Genomic DNA, 20,907 nt, shown 5'->3' with positions numbered 1-20,907 from the left:
ATCATTTATTTATATTCCTCCATTTGTTGTTTTAATTTCACTACGCGAACGGTCATTTTCCCATCGATTGTGGCGAGCGCAAACATATCGATTTGGAGTTCTAAAGTGGTTCAGGTGTGTTACTGCGTTTCTTAGAGGAACGTTTTGCGGATGGGTCTCGCGCCGAGATGATCACTGCAATGAGATATTACCCTGGATTTATTCATTTCTCGTATGAAACAATGCATGCGTATCTTTTGTGATCGTGTCAGCGTGTGCGTCATCGTGACTTGGTGAATGACTTTGAATGTAATTTAGCCATAATTATAAACACCGCTGAGAAAAACAAACTAATTTAGACGACAACAGAGAGCTATCCTATTAAAAATGCATGATCTTTTTTTTATTCTTTCTTTCAACAAACTGCAAATCTCTTGGCTCACCTGTGTTTGTGTAAAAATATACGTATACAAGATCAGGGTCTGATTAACCAAATAGGCATGTGTGTGGGAGAAACATATATAGGACAGTTTTGTTTTGTTTTTTGTTCTTTTTCCTTTTTTTTTTTTTTTTTGGACTTTTCTAACATGCTGACATTACTGACTGAACGTCATTCAGACTTCATTTTTCTATTTCATTTTGAATTAATAAATTAATGAATTAATGAATCGTATTAATGCTTCTTTCAATTCATATTGTTGCTTATTTTGAAATGTGCCTTGATGTTTTTATATCCAAAGTGACTAACAAATGAGGACAATAAAAGCAATAAAAAACGACATAATGGCCAACGATATGCAAGACACATAGCAAATATGTTTCTCTAAAAAGAAACTTTCTTTTCTAAAAAACATTCTAACCAAGGAAAATAAATTATAGAAAAAATTAAATATGTAAATATGTACATATTTTATTAAATAGGTACATTTACAAACAAACAATAAATAAATAAATAAATGACATGCATTCTTTTAAATTTATTATTATTATTATTATTATTATTATTATTATTATTAATGACTTATTTTTGATACTCATTTGTACCAATATAAAATTGTATATATATATATATATATATATATATATATATATATATATATATATATATATAAATTGTCTAGTTTATTTAAAATTTTATTAATTAGGTGCATCTTTTTTTTTTCTCTATTCTTCTGTTTTCATCATCAATAAAAGCAAGAGTTTCAAGTGTAACCACTGGATAACACGAGAATATGAATACTCATACCAATAAATAAATAAACAAATAAACACATCTGCTAATTTTAAATGCTGGTGATATCAAGGGATATATTTATCACCCAATTTTGGGTATTTTCATTTGGGCATTTCTAGATCATTGCACTGACCAATCAGGAGGACCGTGAAGTGATCTATTTAGTAGCTAATATATTCATATATTGATTATTGCTTTTGACATGAATATTATGGATGAATATAGAGCCTTACTTGTGCTCTCAATCGTGTTATAATGCAGTCCTGCTATGTCAGTTATGTAATTGCTGTTGATGTGGAAATGCTGCTCTATTTTTAAGTTTGTATTCAGGAAGACTTTCAGAACTCAACCAAAGATTTTTACCTTTATTTTTTTATCGGCTGTATTCGCGGTCAGTTTTCATCGGATTTGATATTTTGATAGCTTTAGGTCACATGAGGCTTTAACATACGCGCTAAGCCAAAATATGCTCCCAGAAGGTTCAAATGCAAACAGATCGATACGACTTTCCACCCCCCAAGAAATCTAAGACAGTTTAACCTTTCAATTGATCATCGAATTAACCTGCTTTAATCGAGCAGTTATTAGGAGCGTCTCCGCATGTCTGAATTCTACTGCTAATGCCTGTAAAGGTCGTGGAAATAGATTTGTATCTATTGAAATGATCTCATTTATCTTCACTCATGTTTTCTGTCAGTTATGGACTGACTGGAATTCCGCACTGCATATTATTCATCTCGGTTTGAAGTGTGCCGATAATACTGCTTTCACCAAGATCATGGCTGGATGTCGATGCTGATCTAAGGTTCAAAGTTTGTTGTTTGAAGCTCAGAGGGGCACAAAGACAACAGAGCAGAATTTTAAAACCCCGTGTGACACAAAAAGCTTCAAGATGTGGCTAATAGGAAATCCGTCTTGGTCTTATTTCTTAAATTAGAAGATGGCAAACACACGTGCTGCATTTCAGGGGGTTTTCTTGCTGTGTGCAAGGAGTATTGAAACAAACAATTGCCCTGACATTCGCAGAACATCGTTTCGTGATGATATTGTGCATGAATGCGTCATGTATACACGCACACACACACACACACACATTAGTGCTGTCAAATGATTAATCACAAATGAATCGTTTCAAAATAAAAGTTTTTCTTTACATAACATGTGTGTACTGTGTATATTTACGTAAATGCAAACACATGCATGTATATTTAATTAAAGGTTTTTTTATATATATATATATTAATAATATATAATATTAAATATTTAAGCAATAAGGTACTAGAGGCTGTGCTGTATTGTGAATAAATCACCCTTCAGCCCCTTCAGCTGCGATTGGTTAAGAAAAAATTCCCTGACAGCAACAAAAGCAAGTGAATGTTAAAAAAAAAACGCATCTCATCTAACGGAGCTTCAATAATAGCAAAAAATAGATTATGCGCTGATATATATGATGTTTTCTCACACTCATATAATCTGAAACATCTGTTTTCCGTCTTTTATTTTCAAAACAGACTGATTCACAGCGAAGCGAGATTGCGGGCATGATTATAATGTAAACTTTTAGACTTATGAACATGCATAACCGTACCTGAAACGGAGAACTAGTAGATACAGTAATCGTATAAAAACTACAGGCTGTCACACAGACGCACACGCCACTTTACACACACACACACACACACACACACACACACACACACACACAACATATCTCCGCATGAGAAATGTTTATTAGAGGAGGAAGGACGTGGTCTAAAAATTAAAGATGCAACATGACGTCAGCTATATATATATATATATACAAACACACACATACATAAATAATGCATGTACTTAAGAAAATATATTTATGCATAAATATATTGATATGCAATACATTGTATGCATGCATGCATTCATGTATGTGTGTGTGTTTATATATACGTAATAAATATGCACATTTTTAATAAATACACACACACACACACAAATTTAAACAAACCTTTAATTTGAATGCTATTAATTGTGATTAATCATTTTACACTACTAATTTGTGTACATATAATAAAAAATCTTTTCTTTTTCCTTTTTTCTTTTCCTGTGTAGCTGGACAGTCACATTCATCTGTGCCCCGGTGTTCAAAACAGACACTTACTGTTCTGTAGTTAATGCCGAGAGACAATGAACTTGTTAAGTGAGTAAAATCTCATTTCATTTCATTCTGTTTCGACCTGCCTCATAAGACAAATTTAAGGCTTGAGGGAGTTCGCAATGGTCTGAAGGATCTGGCAAAGGCTTTTTTATTTCTTTGAAGGAAATGAGCTCCCAGATTAATTGAGCTTGCTAACATTGGGTTGATTTTTAAGGTGGATCTCGCGCTGAAGAACATCTCTCTGCTTTTCGAATGGAATGTGCATGTGCTGTGCATTCTGACAGGATTCGGCGATAGCCAAATATACTGTTAAAAGGAAATATGTGCTGTCATTAATATCTAGATGACCTAGCCAAATTGTCTCTTGCCTAAATGCTTTTGCAGATCAATGACATTTGTTATGCTTACAGCTGGCAGGGACTGACAGGTAATTAAAAATAAAGCAAACATGGGTTTCAGGGCCATATAACCAATAATTCCTCATTATCTCCTCAAAGCAGACATTAACGCACAGAGAGAGAGGGGAATTTGTGGAGGGGTGGTCATCCAGCTGAATATCAAGCTCATTTCAAGATGATATAGGGGAATGTACATTGCAATAATGTGGCCTTTTTAAAAACTCGAATTTAAGGACAAGCTGGTTTTTTTTTACACACAGAGCATTACAGAATAATTCAGTTTTTGCAACATTAACACTTGGTGAAACGACTGCAATAAATTTGTCGATCTGTTTGTTCTATTCTTTGCATTTTAATTGTAGCAAAATATGCTGAAATGCCAAACATTACAGTATATTTTCAACAGTTATGATTAGCGAATATAAATGTTTTTTTTTTTTCTAAATATTTTATGGTGCTCATTACATTGCATTCATTCATTCATTAGTTAATTAATTCAGTTATATTTATTTTTTTAAAAATCTGTTATATTTATCTTTTAAAAAATGCGCAATTACTAAGGTTGTCCAGCAAATATTTTTATTTGTTTTTTTTTATTTAAAATTATATATTTTTTTGTTTACATTTTGGATATATACAATTACAAAATTAATAAAGAAACAAAATAATAATTCAAAAATGTGAGTATATTTTTCCAGCATTATTTTTTAACAATTTGTAATTTTTTTTTAAAAATGGTTGTTTATTTATTTATTTATTGATCTAAATCGCTTAACTAACTTGTTCAAATCATTAGCGTATACTCCATGCCCGAAGCAACCTTAAAATCCATATGCCAAACATTAACGTTCACCATCGTTTCATAAATGATGTTACCCAGATGGCATAACTTATCACTTGTGGTGTTACAAAAGTGCTGATATTTAAGAACAGAACCGGGATGTTTAGCTATTTCTATCACTTCACAGTATAGAACAGAAATGATGTACACACCACCTTTAAGGACATGCTGTTAAGTATTGAAAGTAATTAAAGGTGCTCAGCTACAAAAGCCTTCATAGATCTCTTTAATGTGAATAAACTTACTCGAGCGAAAGGAAGGCAACAGCCTTTGTTCCAAATGTGCACGCTTTCTCACAAATGAGTTCCAAGCGCAGTCGTAACTTTAGGGAGTGTATTGTTGCTAGCCATAAAGAAGAAGTTTGAATAACAACAGGAGCAAACGAATGGGCTGGAAAAGAATCTTCTATGGCCTGGTGAAATCATGTGACTTGACTAATGTTGCCACTTTTAACTGCTGTGTGCGTGTGTGTGTGTGTGTGTGTGTGTGTGTGTGTGTGTTGTAATTGAATTCTCAGTTGTCGCAGGTATGCACATCCAGTTCTCTGACTCCGTGTCAAGTCAGAGGCTTGTAGAATCTATCGACTGAGGGAAAATAACATCCTCTCTCTCAAATCAAACCAGCGGTTTAATTTAAAGTGAAAATGTTGCCTCATGTTCGGAAATAGGGTGGACGGTAAATTCACTCAGAGGTTGTTCTGCTTACGCAGCAGTGCTAAACCTACGGTGGCTTCGTAAAGACGCATATCTACAGCGGCGTGCTTGTCACAAATGGTCTATTTGTGTAAGTCCTCTCATTTTAAAGATATCAGATACCTTTCTATAATTTCTGCTGCAGCACAGACGCCTTTTTTGAACGAAAGCATTTCATGTATTTGAATTCATACTATGTTGTGACCTCAGACCACTTTTACTTTCGCGCCTGGCTTGTAAATAGATTTTGATATCTGGGTTACTTAAGCAGCTCAATATACTGCGTATGCATGGTAAACTTGCTTGGAAGCTCACCTGGTGCAGCACTTCTTTTGTGATACATATCTCTCTGGTACACAACGAGACTCACGATAAGAACTAAACGGCTTGTAGAAGCAAAGCTAAAGCTGCATGGTTGCCTGCAAATGGTTTTTGCTTCATGTTTGCTTTTAACTTTGAGCGCTGTCGGTTTTCGAATGTGAGCGTTAACGCGTTTAGCACCACTAACTCGATTTTTCATCTCTGAACTGCCACGATGTGTACAACAACCAACATAATAAACGGTTTTCTGATTCATAAAATCCCATTTAAAAAATGCATTTTTTTAAAGTGTCACGAAATATGCAAAATTGCAGAAATGTCATCACATGCACATTTTATTCACTATAATTTAGAATTTAATGAACAGTTTCAGCAAAAAACGTTACGAACCAACTTTACACTTTCATGAATTGCCATTTTCACCAACTAATTTCAAGAATAATGTAGCTTAGATGAAAGTCACATCATGGTGACTGATATTAAGCAGAGACAAAAGATAAATTCAGTTCAACACTTTAAAGTAAACTAAATAATTTGATTGCAGTATTTATTAATTTAATCTTAGTGTTGGTTATTAGAAATGTCGGTTCAGTGTATTAACTATAATGTTAGGAGATGCAAATTAAATGAGGTATGAGGTAAATTAATTTCTCAAATTAAATGTAATAAATTCTGTAGAACTATTTATTGTTGAATTAATTTTATTTAAAATTTCTATTTAATTTTTTTTTTTTTTTTTTTTTTTTTTTTTTTGCAAAACTCTGAAATTGTACCAAAATATTTAACTCACAGCAGCTTCAAGCTGAAATGAACACTATGTAGCATAGTACAGAAATAAGCCACCTTTACATTTTAATTGCTTTTCAAACTAATTATGATTATGGCACAACTTATTCCTTGTATAATACGATCTTATGACCTCGAAAGATTTTTACTGTAATGCATTTTTAAACTAGCACGCTGATTTTTGCATGACATAACCGACTTAATGTGTATGTCTAATCTATTTGGATTTATTCATTTTTGCCTTTATTTTGATAATGAGGCAGACAGACGCCAACATATATGCCTTTTCTGATGTAGTAAACTTGCTCTGTAGCTCACCCGGTACTGCTCAGCACCTCCTTGAAACTTGAAAAGCTCAAAGACGGAAGCTGAAATGACATGGTTGCTTTTTAACTTTTAATTGCATTTCGTTAAGATACCCTCTCATTACTAATATGCCAGATTTAGACAAATCTGCACCGCCATATACACAGTGTATAAATTGGATACAGTGCCCAGCGGAGTGCTTTAGAATAAGCAGGTATGCCGTAATAACCCCCCTTGAAGTCCATCAGCTGTCTAGGAGCAGACTCTCGTAGAGGACCTTGCAGCGTCCTTCTAGTTCACTTGTAATTAGCTTCATTAGTGCAAGTTCACTGCGGCGGGCATGTCGTCTCTCAGGTGCCACGGACTGGAGCTACAGGCAGGTGGAAGTAATCTGCGGTAATCACCCTTCCGCAGCGTCTTCAGGATCACAGTAATGACTTTTAGCTCCCGCAAACTTTTAGACTCGCATTTTTTGAGCCGTTTGAGTTTCTATTGACGACTCCAATCTGCGGATTCTAAGGCTGTGAAGTTTCCTGAGAAAAGTTGGCAAGCAAAACATGAATCATTCCTAATTACGCCTCCAGAGAGGCAGGTCAGGAATTAGGTTTTCTAGAGATTAGAGAGAATCTAAGTTATTTGCATGGGCCGAATCTTCACCAATTTTAAATATAATACGATAGGAATTGCACGGGGCTGCTGGCTGGCTGTCTGGAGGCAGATCTTTGCAACGTTTACGTAAAGGCATTTTCATTCAGATCAGCATCACGACGGCTCAACATGAGATGGCCAAACCATGTTCACCGTCATTGTGATGCAAATTTCTGACGCAAGTGACGTCCAAAAAATTTTCATACCTTTGATTAGCGGGAATGTACTTGCTTCTAATCCTTCTTGATGTCTTTTGTTTGTTTATAGTCTGGAAGAATAGCCACTCTTATTTAATATTTTCCCCAGTGTGAAACCAGTCCCGTTCGTTTACCAAATATAGTAACCGTGCAAGGTCATATGCACCAAACAAATGCAGATCTTGCGTCGCAGTTAGTTTCATTGTCAACTCTCGTGAAGTCACGAGTCAAGTAAAGTTTAGTAATTGAGTTCAGAAGAAGAACGCCTTTTTAAATGTACAATTTTTAAAAGGTCAAACTCTTCTTATCTGTCATTGGTCAGCCCCAACCCCCCCCCAAAACAGGCATGCTCCGTTAAGCCAGGCCGCTCAGACAAACGGAGCAAATGTTCTGACAATATAAATATAGCTTAATAACTGTTGTTTACCACATTCAAGATAAAACTGTATTTTACCATCGCAAAATAACCCACTTCACCTTTAGATAGAGGAGCTGTGGTTATCTGTGAGCATCAGTGTAACGCTCTTCACATTTAATAGTGGTTTTGACATTTGGAAGCAGATCGTTGGTGTGTTTAGCAATCTGTCACGCTGCTGACCCCAGAGCCTTCACTCTATCACCAGAAGAAGCGCAATTAGTACCGTGATGATAGACTGCGCTGTGGCCTTTCGGTTTTATGGACGAATCGCTTGATTGGCCGATTTCATGCTGGGTCTTGAGCTCACAGATTTCATAAGCTGCCCCTCACATTGTGCATTTGGGGGCACCAACATGCACGAGATATAACAGTGTCAATTTGCGTTTTCTTATTTTAATGAGAAAAAAGAAAATTGCTGGTAAATTTGATAATCGTAAAAGAGTTGGTAAGTGAAACATCAAACATGATATTTTGAGGAAAAAATAAATAAATTATTGTTTACACAACTTTTAAAACTCATTTGAACGGTATATCAAAAGGAAATATATATATATATATATATATATATATACAGACGTGGACAAAATTGTTGGTACCTTTGGTCAATGAAAGAAAAACTCACAATGGTCACAGAAATAACTTTAATCTGACAAAAGTAATAATAAATAAAATTCTATAAATGTTAACTAATGAAAGTCAGACATTGTTTTTCAACCATGCTTCAACAGAATTATTAAAAAAATAAACTCATGAAACAGACCTGGACAAAAATGATGGTACCCCTAACTTAATATTTTGTTGCGCAACCTTTGAGGCAATCACTGCAATCAAACGCTTCCTGTAACTGTCAATGAGACTTCTGCACCTCTCAGCAGGTATTTTGGCCCACTCCTCATGAGCAAACTGCTCCAGTTGTGTCCGGTTTGAAGGGTGCCTTTTCCAGACTGCATGTTTCAGCTCCTTCCAAAGATGCTCAATAGGATTGAGGTCAGGGCTCATAGAAGGCCACTTTACAATAGTCCAATTTTTTCCTCTTAGCCATTCTTGGGTGTTTTTAGCGGTGTGTTTTGGGTCATTGTCCTGTTGCAAGACCCATGACCTGCGACTGAGACCAAGCTTTCTGACACTGGCTAGTACATTTCTCTCTAGAATTCCTTGATAGTCTTGAGATTTCATTGTACCCTGCACAGATTCAAGACACCCTGTGCCAGACGCAGCAAAGCAGCCCCAGAACATAACAGAGCCTCCTCCATGTTTCACAGTGGGGACAGTGTTCTTTTCTTGATATGCTTCATTTTTTCGTCTGTGAACATACAGCTGATGTGCCTTGGCAAAAACTTCGATTTTTGTCTCATCTGTCCACAGGACATTCTCCCAGAAGCTTTGTGGCTTGTCAACATGTAGTTTGGCATATTCCAGTCTTGCTTTTTATGATTCGTTTTCAACAATGGTGTCCTCCTTGGTCGCTCTCCCATGTAGTCCACTTTGGCTCAAACAACGACGGATGGTGCGATCTGACACTGATGTTCCTTGAGCATGAAATTCACCTTGAATCTCTTTAGAAGTCTTTCTAGGCTCTTTTTGTTACCATTCGGATTATCCGTCTCTTAGATTTGTCATCAATTTTCCTCCTGCGGCCACGTCCAAGGAGGTTGGCTACAGTCCCATGGATCTTAAACTTCTGAATAATATGTGCAACTGTAGTCACAGGAACATCTAGTTGCTTGGAGATGGTCTTATAGCCTTTACCTTTAACATGCTTGTCTATAATTTTCTTTCTGATCTCTTGAGACAACTCTTTCCTTTGCTTCCTCTGGTCCATGTCAAGTGTGGTACACACCATATCACCAAACAACACAGTGATTACCTGGAGCCATATATATAGGCCCAATGGCTGATTACAAGGTTGTAGACACCTGTGATGCTAATTAGTGGACACACCTTGAATTAACATGTCCCTTTGGTCACATTATTTTCAGTGTTTTCTAGGGTACCATCATTTTTGTCCATGCCTGTTTCTGTGAGTTTATTTTTTTAAATAATTCTGTTGAAGCATGGTTGAAAAAACAATGTCTGACTTTCATTGGTTAACATTTATAGAATTTTTATTTATTATTACTTTTGTCAGATAACAGTTATTTCTGTGACCATTGGAGTTTTTCTTTCATTGACCGAAGGGTACCAACAATTTTGTCCACGTCTGTATATATATATATATATATATATATATATATATATATATATATTATTTTATTTTTATTTTTATTTTTTTTGTCACATATATTATGTGAAAAATTGCCTTCAGCATTACACATCTGATATTTAATAGTTTTCTTTTATAATTAATTTACTGTACAATTTTTTATAATAATACAGTACTGTTTAACAACATGTTTGAAGTTGTTTTCTCTTAAAATCACTTATGTTTTATTTTGAATGCTTTTTTATTATTATTATTCATGTGATGGAAAGGTACATTTTTAGCTTAAGTCAGCCATTGTTAGATATTAGAAATGCACTTAAAAAAATGCAAATTTTTGGTAATTTAATGGAGCTGCATTTGAATTCGAATCTAAATCTGTTTATTTAAATGCAGCTAAAATCAATTGGAACCACTTAGTATTAAAAAATAAAAAAGTATGTTTTTTCAGTTTGTTATTTAGTATAGTGTGAAAATGTTTTGTTTTTTTAGAGAATAAGTATAGTGCTTAAGTTATTTGTGTGTTTGCCTATCCTTACTTTCATTTGTGCCAAATTAAACTGATCCTCCTCCCTTAGGTCCGTTAGTGTCACCCTTGCGCTTTGGAGGCTCAAGTCAGGTTTCATTGGGCTTAGGAAGTCTCATTGTTCTTTTTAGAGATGTTAGAGACCCAATTAAATTGTAACGGGCACATCTTATACGCTGCAGAAAATGACATGAATGGAGTTCGAATGCCAATTATCTTCTACTCTTGAGAAATTATAAAATTAATAAAAAACAAAACACCCAGATCTCTGGCTCGATATATTGGACTGTATTTTAAACTAATTAAAACGAAGCAAACACTAAAATAATTATTGAGTATGATCATTCGGGAGGAAAAAAATCCATCAGCATAAGAATTGTTAGATTATTATTATTTAACTTCTATTTTTAATGCATGGTTCACAACAATGATGTTTTTTCATGTTTCTTTATAATGAAAACTACAAAAAATCTATATAATGCAGTGACTTTTTTTTCATCTGCGAAGAGCAAGGTCTACGTGTTTACGACAGCTTCCTGTCCACCTAATGTAAAAGCCCATCTGAACTGCAGAAGCTGAGAGACTCTCCTCGAAGCCCATCTGAAACATGTCAACGTGTTTGTTTTACCCAACTCCACTGCAGAAAAGAGTGTTTTCAGCACCATGGACAGCGCACGGGAAAACCAGCACCATTCACTGCATAATCAATTTGGCTTGAATTCGCTTTACTAACATGGCCAGTAATACAGTTATTATTTGGCTTAAAGAATAGCCACTCTTAGAAATTATACGTAAGTAATATATAATTTGGTAACACTTTGTTTAATAGTGAGAGCTGAGAAGTATGAGCTATAGATCATATACAATAGGCTCAAAACTGCACTTTACATTTTCACAGAATTTTTCTTACCCTTTTACTCCATTTCAAATACTATTAGAACCAAATTAGTACTAATTTACATATTCATATCTGAATTACGTTAGGCTTCCATACGCATTCTGATATGCAACACATATCGTGTGAAAATACTTCAACATATTATCAAATCGCATTTTTTCCCTCCCCTCTCATCTTACTTATTTTAGAATAAAGGAAAAGAGAATTAGTGGCAGAACTGCACAGGTTGGGCGTATGTCCAAATGAAATTAAGCTACGTATAGATCCCTAAAGTAATTAAGCAAACAAAGATGGATATATGGTTACAGTTTGAAGTAATGAGAGATCAGTACTAATCCACTCTTGTGTTCTGTTAGGCAAAAGAAATGAACAATTTAATCCAAGCCGGCCTGACATAAGACCTGATTTTATTTGAAGTCGAATTTTTTCTACTACGCCGCTATTATTGAGCGACACACATGCGCGCTCATTCATTAGCGCCAATTGCTGCTGAATTTCGTCAACAAGATTTCTGATTGCATGTGCCGGGAAAGCAGGTGGACCAACAGGCCTTTAAAAAGCAGTAAAATGACCTACAACTACCTTAATGCACATATATCGCCTCCTAAATTAGTTATTTGTTACTGCTGACACGCGGCGGGGAGCTGGGAAAGTTACTGAGGCGGTGTAATTTGAATAAACCCCAGTACAAAATGTTTTTAATAGTGTTTTCTGGCACCAGACTGCCAAGACCTTATTGGCTGTTTGGTTTCACGAGTCTCTCTGGGGATGAATCTCTCCACGAGGCTGTGGAGAAAATAGCGGGCTGGTAATGCTGGAGAATTGATATTGTGATAAGCGCAACAAAAGCTTTCAGACGCACGGGATAAGTCATCTTTGAATGCGGCAACGTCACACGCCGCATGTCAAACACTTCAAGTGCACTTCAAGGGCTGCACTATGTCTGCTGCTAGGTTATTTAGCATCTGTAAGTGTTTTTTTTTTTTTTTGCGGCAGTGTGTAATTGCAATGGGTTTTTTTATTTTCTTTTTCTTTTATGCTGGTGCTGCGCATGAATCTATCCGTCTTTCTGGCAGAGTGGCCTCTTTGTAGCAGCCGTTGTACTACAGACTGCGCATCTGAATGCATCTCCTTGATAAATATGCATATTGAGAGGTATCGCAAGCTCTTCGGGCTTGGATTTTAAGGGCACGTCTGAACACCTGGCATCAAACACTGGCCCTCAAATACCTGCAAGCTTATTTTAATGGTCAAGGGCTGGTATTCAGATCGCAAGCACAGGGATAATGGAAAAGCATTACTTGATGAACAGATGTGTATTGTAAATCACCTATTACGCCTAATGAAAAGCACATTTTCGGATCGTGAAAGCACTGAACATCTGCTCTCAATTGTCTAAACAAACACTGCACATATTATAGATTATAATTTTTTTGTTGTTTTAATCATATACTCAAAAAATTTATTTATTTATTTATTTATTATTTTCATATTATTATTATTATTATTATTATTATTATTATTATTAATTGCTGATAATAATAATAATAATAATAATAATAATAATAATAATAATAATAATAATAATAATAATAATACTGTTGTTGAAGACTCTTCTGTGCTCACCACGGTTGCATTTACGCGTTTAAAAATTCAGTAAAACAGTAATATTTTAAAATATTAATCATAATTTAAGAGAACTGTGATCTGTTTTAATATATTTTAAAAGGTTGTCTATTAAAGATGAATTTTTAGCATCAGTACTTCAGTGCCACATGATCGTTCAGAAATCATTTTAATATGCTGATTTGCTGCTCTATTGTTATCAATTATTATCGGCGCATAAGTATTAAAGGGATAGTTCACCCAAAAATGTAAATTCTGTCAGTAATTACTCGCCCTCAGGAGTTCCAAACCCACACAACCTCAGTTCAACATCAGAACACAAATTACGATATTTTGATGCATTCTCCCACAGACAGCAATGTAATTAACACAGAAACATATCAAGGAGATTGGTAAATTAATCCATGAGACAATTATTATTTTTGTTTTCTTTGCATACAAAAAGTATTCTTGTAGCTTTGTGAAATTACGGTTGAACTCTTGATGTCACCATATATACGCTATATTGCCAAAAGTATTCGCTCACCTTCCTCGACTCGCATATGAACTTAAGTGACATCCCATTCCTAATCCATAGGGTTCAATATGACGTCGGCCCACCCTTTGTAGCTATAACAGCTTCAACTCTTCTGGGAAAGCTGTCCACAAGGTTTAGGAGTATGTCTATGGGAATTTTGACCACTCTTCCAGAAGCTCATTTGTGAGGTCACACACTGATGTTGGACGAGAAGGCCTGGCTCTCAGTCTCTGCTCTAATTCATCCCAAAGGTGTTCTTTCGGGTTAAGGTCAGGACTCTGTCCAGGCCAGTCACACCAGACTCAATCCATGTCTTTATGGACCTTGCTTTGTGCACCGGTGCACCGTCATGTTGAAAGAGGAAGGGGCCAGTTCTAAACTGTTCCCACAAAGTTGGAAGCATGGGATTGGTATGTCTGGGTATGCTGAAGCATTCAGAGTTCTTTCACTGGAAATAAGGGGCCAAGTCCAGCACTTGAAAAACAACCCCACACCCTAATCCCCCCTCCACCAAACTTTACACTTGGCAGCGTAAGTACCGTTTTCTTGGCAACCAAAACCCAGACTTGTCCATCAGATTGCCAGATGGAGAAGTGCGATTCGTCTCTCCAGAGAACGCGTCTCCACTGCTCTAAAGTCCAGTAGCGGCGTGCTTTACACCACTGCCTCCAACGCTTTGCATTGCACTTGGTGATGTATGGCTTGGATGCAGCCCGGCCGCCATGGAAACCCATTCCATGAAGCCCTCTCCAAACTGTTCTTGAGCTCTGAAGGCCACATGAAGTTTGGAGGTCTGCAGAAAGTTGGCGACCCCTTAGCACTATGCTCCTCAGCATCTGCTAAGTTGCTATCATTCCCAAATGCTTCCAGGTTCTTATAATACAGTAGACAGTTGACTGTGGAATATTTAGGAGCGAGGAAATTTCACGACTGGATTTAACGAGCAGCATCCTATCACAGTTCCACGCTGGAATTCACTGAGCTCCTGAGAGCGACCCATTCTTTCACAAATGTTTATAAAAACAGTCTTCATGCCTAGGTGCTTGATTTTATTCACTAGTGGCACTTTGTTAATTGAAACTACATGGAAGTGCATGTATTTATTTCCCAGTTACTGCAATATAATAAGCATTATTATTTTTATTCTAAGCACATAGTATGCACATGTGAAACTGGCATATAAAATAAAGCACTACTAGTGTTTTTCCTTCAATTATTATTTTTTTGCTAACCTTGTCGGCTTGCCTTACAGCACTTCTGATTTGCATCACTCCGTGCAGATACAAGTTGTAAAATTACGTTTATGATGTTATAATTAATCTCAAACGCACAGGATGTCTTTGGGTGAGTTAATTAACCCACTTGCAAACTGCTTAAGTTCACCGGTGCTCATTCACCGTTCAGCTTTAACTCAAGCGGGTCAATCCTTGACATTACTGACTGACGGACTATTTGAAAATCGAATTCTTTCTAGTTTTTCTTCATCAGAAATGTTTAAGGGCTTTCTCATCATTTTTTTAAAGTTTTAATTTAAAAAAAAAAAAAAAAAGATTCTCATCTTAATGTTTTTCCTTCTCATTATTATTGCTGACAAAATCAAAAAAACCTTTTGTTAACGAACAGCATCTTTGATGAGTCTGCCTCTGATGCATCAGATTGCGAACGCTCTTTCCACGGCTTAATCTGAAGTGTTTTATAGTCCGTTTCTTTCAATACAATGCAATTCTGACTGATCTCGTATCCTATTAACATGAGTGTCCTAAAGCATGCTTGTATAAAGTAGCTATATCTTTCGAGCTGTCCTCATATAGCTTATAAATTCCCTTTCTCCTTGGTAGACTATTTGATGGCCTCTTGGTGGATGGTTTTCTTAATACTGGGGCTGAATAGGATTTAATGTAATCCCACTCAGGGAACAGATGGACCGATAGCATTCCCTGCCTTAATACAGACCTGCGTTTAACTCGTGGGCTATATTTACCCCCCAGTGAAGCCCCTCCCAAATCCTCTCACTGTCTTGAATCATACACACTAGTTTCTCTCCGACAGTGACAGTGAATGAACATTTGAGATTAATCTTTTAGAGACTCTTTAATGAACCATTCGCTCTTGCATTGCTGGCATACGATGTTGATAACCACAAAACCCCTCGTTTTGTATTAAATAAAGCACAAAAATTTTGAAAACTTACAATTGAAATTAATGCGACCAGTGCTGTTGACTGAGTTAAGCTTATAACTTGCACCATTTTTTTTTTTTTTTTACCCAAACCAAAGAAATAGCATACCCAAAACAGATACCCCTCAGCAATCCATAAATAGACAGTACATAGTAATCCATACATTAATCTCGTTCTCATTTGAAAGACGTTATTGCTTCTGTTTTCAATTAATTACGAAGACCATTTATGAAGGCTGTGCTGTAACATTTACATAAATACATACATAAATAAATAAAACTGGCCTTGTTGCAAATGTATGTAAATTTCGGCCCCCTAGCGATAAAACCCATAAAACTGTTTCGGAGAAACATATTTTTGATAATTACATAGGTTTAGGCTTCACGCGGATGAATATGATGGTTCCGGTAAATCATGGCAATCAACTACAAAAAAAAAAAAAAAAAAGTTTTATATTATAGCTTTACCTTGTATCACATCCGGAATGTAAATTGAACCGGTTGGATATATTTGATCCCCTTAGGAGAAATGCATGGAAACGTGACATTTCTTGAAATGAAGTGATTAGAGCTATAAAATCATAGAAACATATAGCGATCGTTTTGCGTCTGGAGAGTTGAATGAGAACTGTTTTCCGAAATGCAGTTTAAGACCGAAAAGCTCTAATTGCTCTTTATTTAATTCCATTGATGCGAGTAGCGTTTGAGATCTTAAATAGATATCATCTGTGTTTTTCTTTCTTTCCTGTGGGTGGCCACGCGCTCTCTGCGCTCTAATAAGATTACTCCCACGCCACGGCAGGTGCATATTCACCAATTTGAGCTCTCAAAATAGATGGCTGCCATTAAGGCGGAGGAGACCACAGAGGCTGGATCGCGTTGCCACCCAACTTCGTGATATTTTCTCTTTGCGTGGGAATCCTCGCCTTCGTCGGGAGTGAATTAAAGACAGAGGGCAGCAGAGCTCCTAAACCTGACTGCTCGGGATGCGTTCGGCGCTGAGGAGTTTCTGATACTCTCCAGCCGTCTGAGGAGGATTTGCATGGCTTTACAACTCACGCGGTAAGACTTTCTGCGCTTCTTCAATCGCTGCGCAGTAGCGCGTCAAGGAAAGTTAGTGACACTTTGCGCGCAAAGCGACTCAGTTTTTGGATTGTTATTCCGATGGTTGACAAGTCGTTGGATGAGAAGGTGAGTGACTGAGTAAGGGGTTTATTTCTCACTTGGGTCGGCTGCTCTGAATCACATTTGGGGCTCGGGTTGTGTGTGTGATGCGAATAGTATCTTCGGTTCCTGGCGCGTAACGGCGCCTGGAAATGTTGTGAATTGCGCACAGGACGCGTTGACGTGCTAGCAATTGCATTTGGAAGATTTATTGATGAAAACCGGCAAGTGGTTTTGATACAGTGACTGACACAGTTTTCTAGCCTGACGTGAGGATGTGTCTACAGGACTCCGGATTACCGTACGCTCATCCTATTACGCCGCACATTCCCGCAATCTGTTGCCCCCGCGTTTAATTCATTTAATGAAAGTAAAATAGAAATCGATCAGATTAATTCAAACAGTGATTGCGGTCTAAAACGTAGCAATAGCGCGCATGAAAAGTTTGACTTGCATTCAGTCGCATTTACCATCTTAACCATACGCGGTGGCTGCTAGATAACATGAAATCTTTTTGCAGTGCTGTTATTTTAATCTCTTTTCTTTGTGATGACGCTGTCTATTAAACAGTTTCAACAAGAATGACATTTTGGTGGTAGATTGTGGTTAATGAAATGCTAATGTTAACGAAGATAATGCATCTCATTGCTTAAAAAGTAAAAGGTGGAGGTATAATAACCCGACTTGACCCTTGAAATTGATTTCTGTTGATGTCACCTACTGTAGTTTTCGATTTAGCCACATCAAAAATATTCTGAACATTCGAATTTAAGCATTCTTCAACCAAACCGAAGAGATCATGTCTTCACTGAAGTAGTTTTGATATCAAACAGCATTCTAAAAAGAAGAAAACATCTTTCTAGTTTCAGTGATCAAAACCCACAAATGAAATCCTATTAATATCTCCGTTTTTACTCCTAAATAGCAATGGAAATAATTTGGGACGGCTTGTTTGAGAAATAGCTCGTAGCTTCTCACGTCCCCAACAATGTCTCAAACTCCAGGAGCTGATGTCGGCGTGAACTCAAACATTTATCAGATTCATACGATCTGAGCTACGGCGCTCGCATCCATTTTATTTCATTTACGTCCAAATTTAATTCTCGAGAAACATCCAGAACGCGCAAAGCCGGAACCTTCTGTAACAGTCTCCCCAGCGATTAAAAAAAGCAGCGTATGAACAATATAATTTTACTCTGGGGAACCTCCCTGTCTCAGTGTTCCTTTATGTCGGAGTGACCCGACACCAGAGATGAATTACAAAGTTAGACCGTATAGAAGGAGCTGGTGTGGGTCTACAGAAAACACCAAATGCCAAGTGAACACAATGAAAAGCTGCTGGTCTTCTGTAGTGATAACCTCCTCTGGAGCACGTATGGCTTCTTCCCCTCCTTTCCTCATTAATTATTGACCCCCACCACATGTTCCTCAACTCCTGTGTTATTTGTGATGGTGTCTGTCTCCGTGCTGCAGGTTAGGTCAACAGCTTGTGAGTCACCCAGTGGGTCTATTACCATGACGCCTTGTTTACCCCTTTTAAATATTTACAGAAATAGACACGTGCCGGTCGTCTTTTACTCTAAATTAAATGAGGTTATTCAATTTCATCCCCATTTCCTCTGCTGACAATAATATTCATGCCAAAAATATATTTTTATTCATTTGCAACTTAAATATTTTCAGGTCGCAAGCTTAAAATCCAATTTAAACTTAAAAATCCAACTTTGAGATGCCAACATACTTGTTCATGTTCATTTCAAGGAATAATCTGTCCAGAAATGAAAGCTTTATCATTAATAACTCTCCTTTACGTTGTTCCGTTCCATTTTGTTCACATTCAAAGCACAAACGAACACTTCAACACGCATACATAGAGCACATCAAATATTGTCAGCAGAAGATTTTAAATATTTACGCACATGCTGGTGGGGTTTTATGGTAAATTAAATGAACTTATCCAACCTCATCCTCATTTACCTCAAAAACTTTAAATTTGTCACCCTAATTTCTTTGCAAACGATTTTGTTAAAAAAAAATGAACACTTCAACACACATACATAGAGCTCATTAAACATGAGTTTGTAAATATTTACAGAGAAAACATGCTGGTGTGTTTTACACTTAATTGAATGAGATTTTCCAATTTACACTGACAAAAAAAGAGTAGCAGTAGAATAGCAGAATACAGAAGATAACTCTCAAGCTTAAAAGTACTGCTGTAAATTAATAATCGCATCCAAAAAAATTTACTTAGATGTGTGCATATATATATGTATATATATATATATATATATATATATATATATATATATATATATATATATATATATATATATATATATATATATATATATATATATACACAAACATGTATGCATACATATATTTTGGAAACATGTTTATATCAAATACATTATACAAAAATTACATAAAGTATATACTGTATGTTTGTGTACTTATAAACATAATAAATATACACAGAACACACACATTGCCATGTGTGCTACAAGGCAGGTGACGCAGACAAAGATAATCCAATAACTAAATATTTCCAGAGACACAGGGTTAATACAGGTACAACATTCAATACCAGGCAAGGGAGAACTGAACGGGCTTGAACTTAAGTAGAGCAGATAACGAGGGATAGACAGGAGCTGGGCTTTAACTGATGATAGACTGATGAACTGACAACAGAACACAAACGAATACGGGCAAACAGGAACTAAACTAAGGCAGACGACAGAAACTGAATAAAACATAAGCAAAGAGTTCAGGTGTGTGACACACATATATTATCCAAACAAAAACGAACTAATACAACGAAGAATTCTAAATACTTGTTCAAATGCATTTCAAGGGAAAGGTCATAACAAAAAAAATTGCTATTTTGTTGTTAATTACTTATGTTTAATTTATAATTTGTTCAAAAATGACAATTGCAATGTTCGTTACTCGCCTTCGCATTATTCCAATACCTTCAAAACATAAATGAACATGTCAGCACAGATACATAAGGCTCAGCAAATATGGCCAAGGGAAGCTTTTAAATATTTACAGAAATAGACACGTGTTGATGGGTGTTACAGTAAATTAAAAGAGCTTATCCAACCCGTTTCCTCTACTGACGGAAATATTTAAACATCATTTCCATGTAATATAACAGAATACAGAAGACTACATTTCTATTCTAGCAATTCATTGTGTGCGAATTCATATTGGCTATTTTGAAATTGCCAATGTGGCCTAAAGCCAAGCATCCGTCGCTTTTTAGCTATGTCCTACATGCTTGGGATTCGGTATATTTCAGCGTACGCTCCCCACCCGTCGTGCTTTGCGTGGGTTGATTCATTGCTAGGCTGCCCATCATTGTTTCACTGTCTCTGGCTGTCTCATTAAAGACATTGGCTAATAGGATTTATCCTGCTCTGAGGAAACCATAGTAAATGCTCATTTAGCTGAAGCACCCTCATCAAATGGGGCCTCTGTAATCAGACACTCAGGGACGTTCGGCCCTCCAATTCATCTCGGCCACCTGGTCTAAACACTGACTGGAGGCGGCGGCATCGTGGAGGGCTTGTGGGGATACAGTGAGCCTGTCATTAAAAAGAAATGTCGTTTGACACATCTGACCCGTCCGGGGTTGGCTAAACCTGGAAGGGGACAGAGTGAGAGAGTTTTGACCCTCGGATGGAGGTCGACCTCTGACAGAACACATGGTGGCTTTGCATTTGCTCTTGGGCTGAATTCTGTCAAGGCTTAGCGGACCGAAGGTCTTTCACAAGATTATTATTAATATTTCTCAGCTCGTAGACATTTGGTAGGTTTTGTGTCGTATTATAACTTACGA

At 36.5% G+C, this 20,907-nt stretch overlaps 1 protein-coding gene across 5 annotated transcripts in view; it reads left to right on the top strand.

The window, feature by feature from the left end:
* The first annotated feature begins 16,710 nt into the window (after nt 1–16,710).
* The window catches only part of pcdh15b (protocadherin-related 15b), a 156,658-nt gene continuing 152,461 nt past the window's right edge, over nt 16,711–20,907 (top strand). For 3 of the 5 annotated variants that reach the window (XM_043254466.1, XM_043254467.1, XM_043254463.1), the window contains exon 1: nt 16,712–17,087. The gene's annotated coding sequence lies outside the window, so the exon portion shown is untranslated. Of the gene's footprint in view, nt 17,088–20,907 lie in introns of all 5 variants that reach the window. The other 2 variants (XM_043254465.1, XM_043254464.1) reach the window with 2 other exon arrangements.

The sequence above is a fragment of the Puntigrus tetrazona genome, chromosome 12 (assembly GCF_018831695.1).
Source record: "Puntigrus tetrazona isolate hp1 chromosome 12, ASM1883169v1, whole genome shotgun sequence".
Classification (NCBI taxonomy): Eukaryota; Metazoa; Chordata; class Actinopteri; order Cypriniformes; family Cyprinidae; genus Puntigrus; species Puntigrus tetrazona.
The sequence above is the reverse complement of the archived record's forward strand: the minus strand, read 5'-3'. Positions and strand labels throughout refer to the sequence as shown.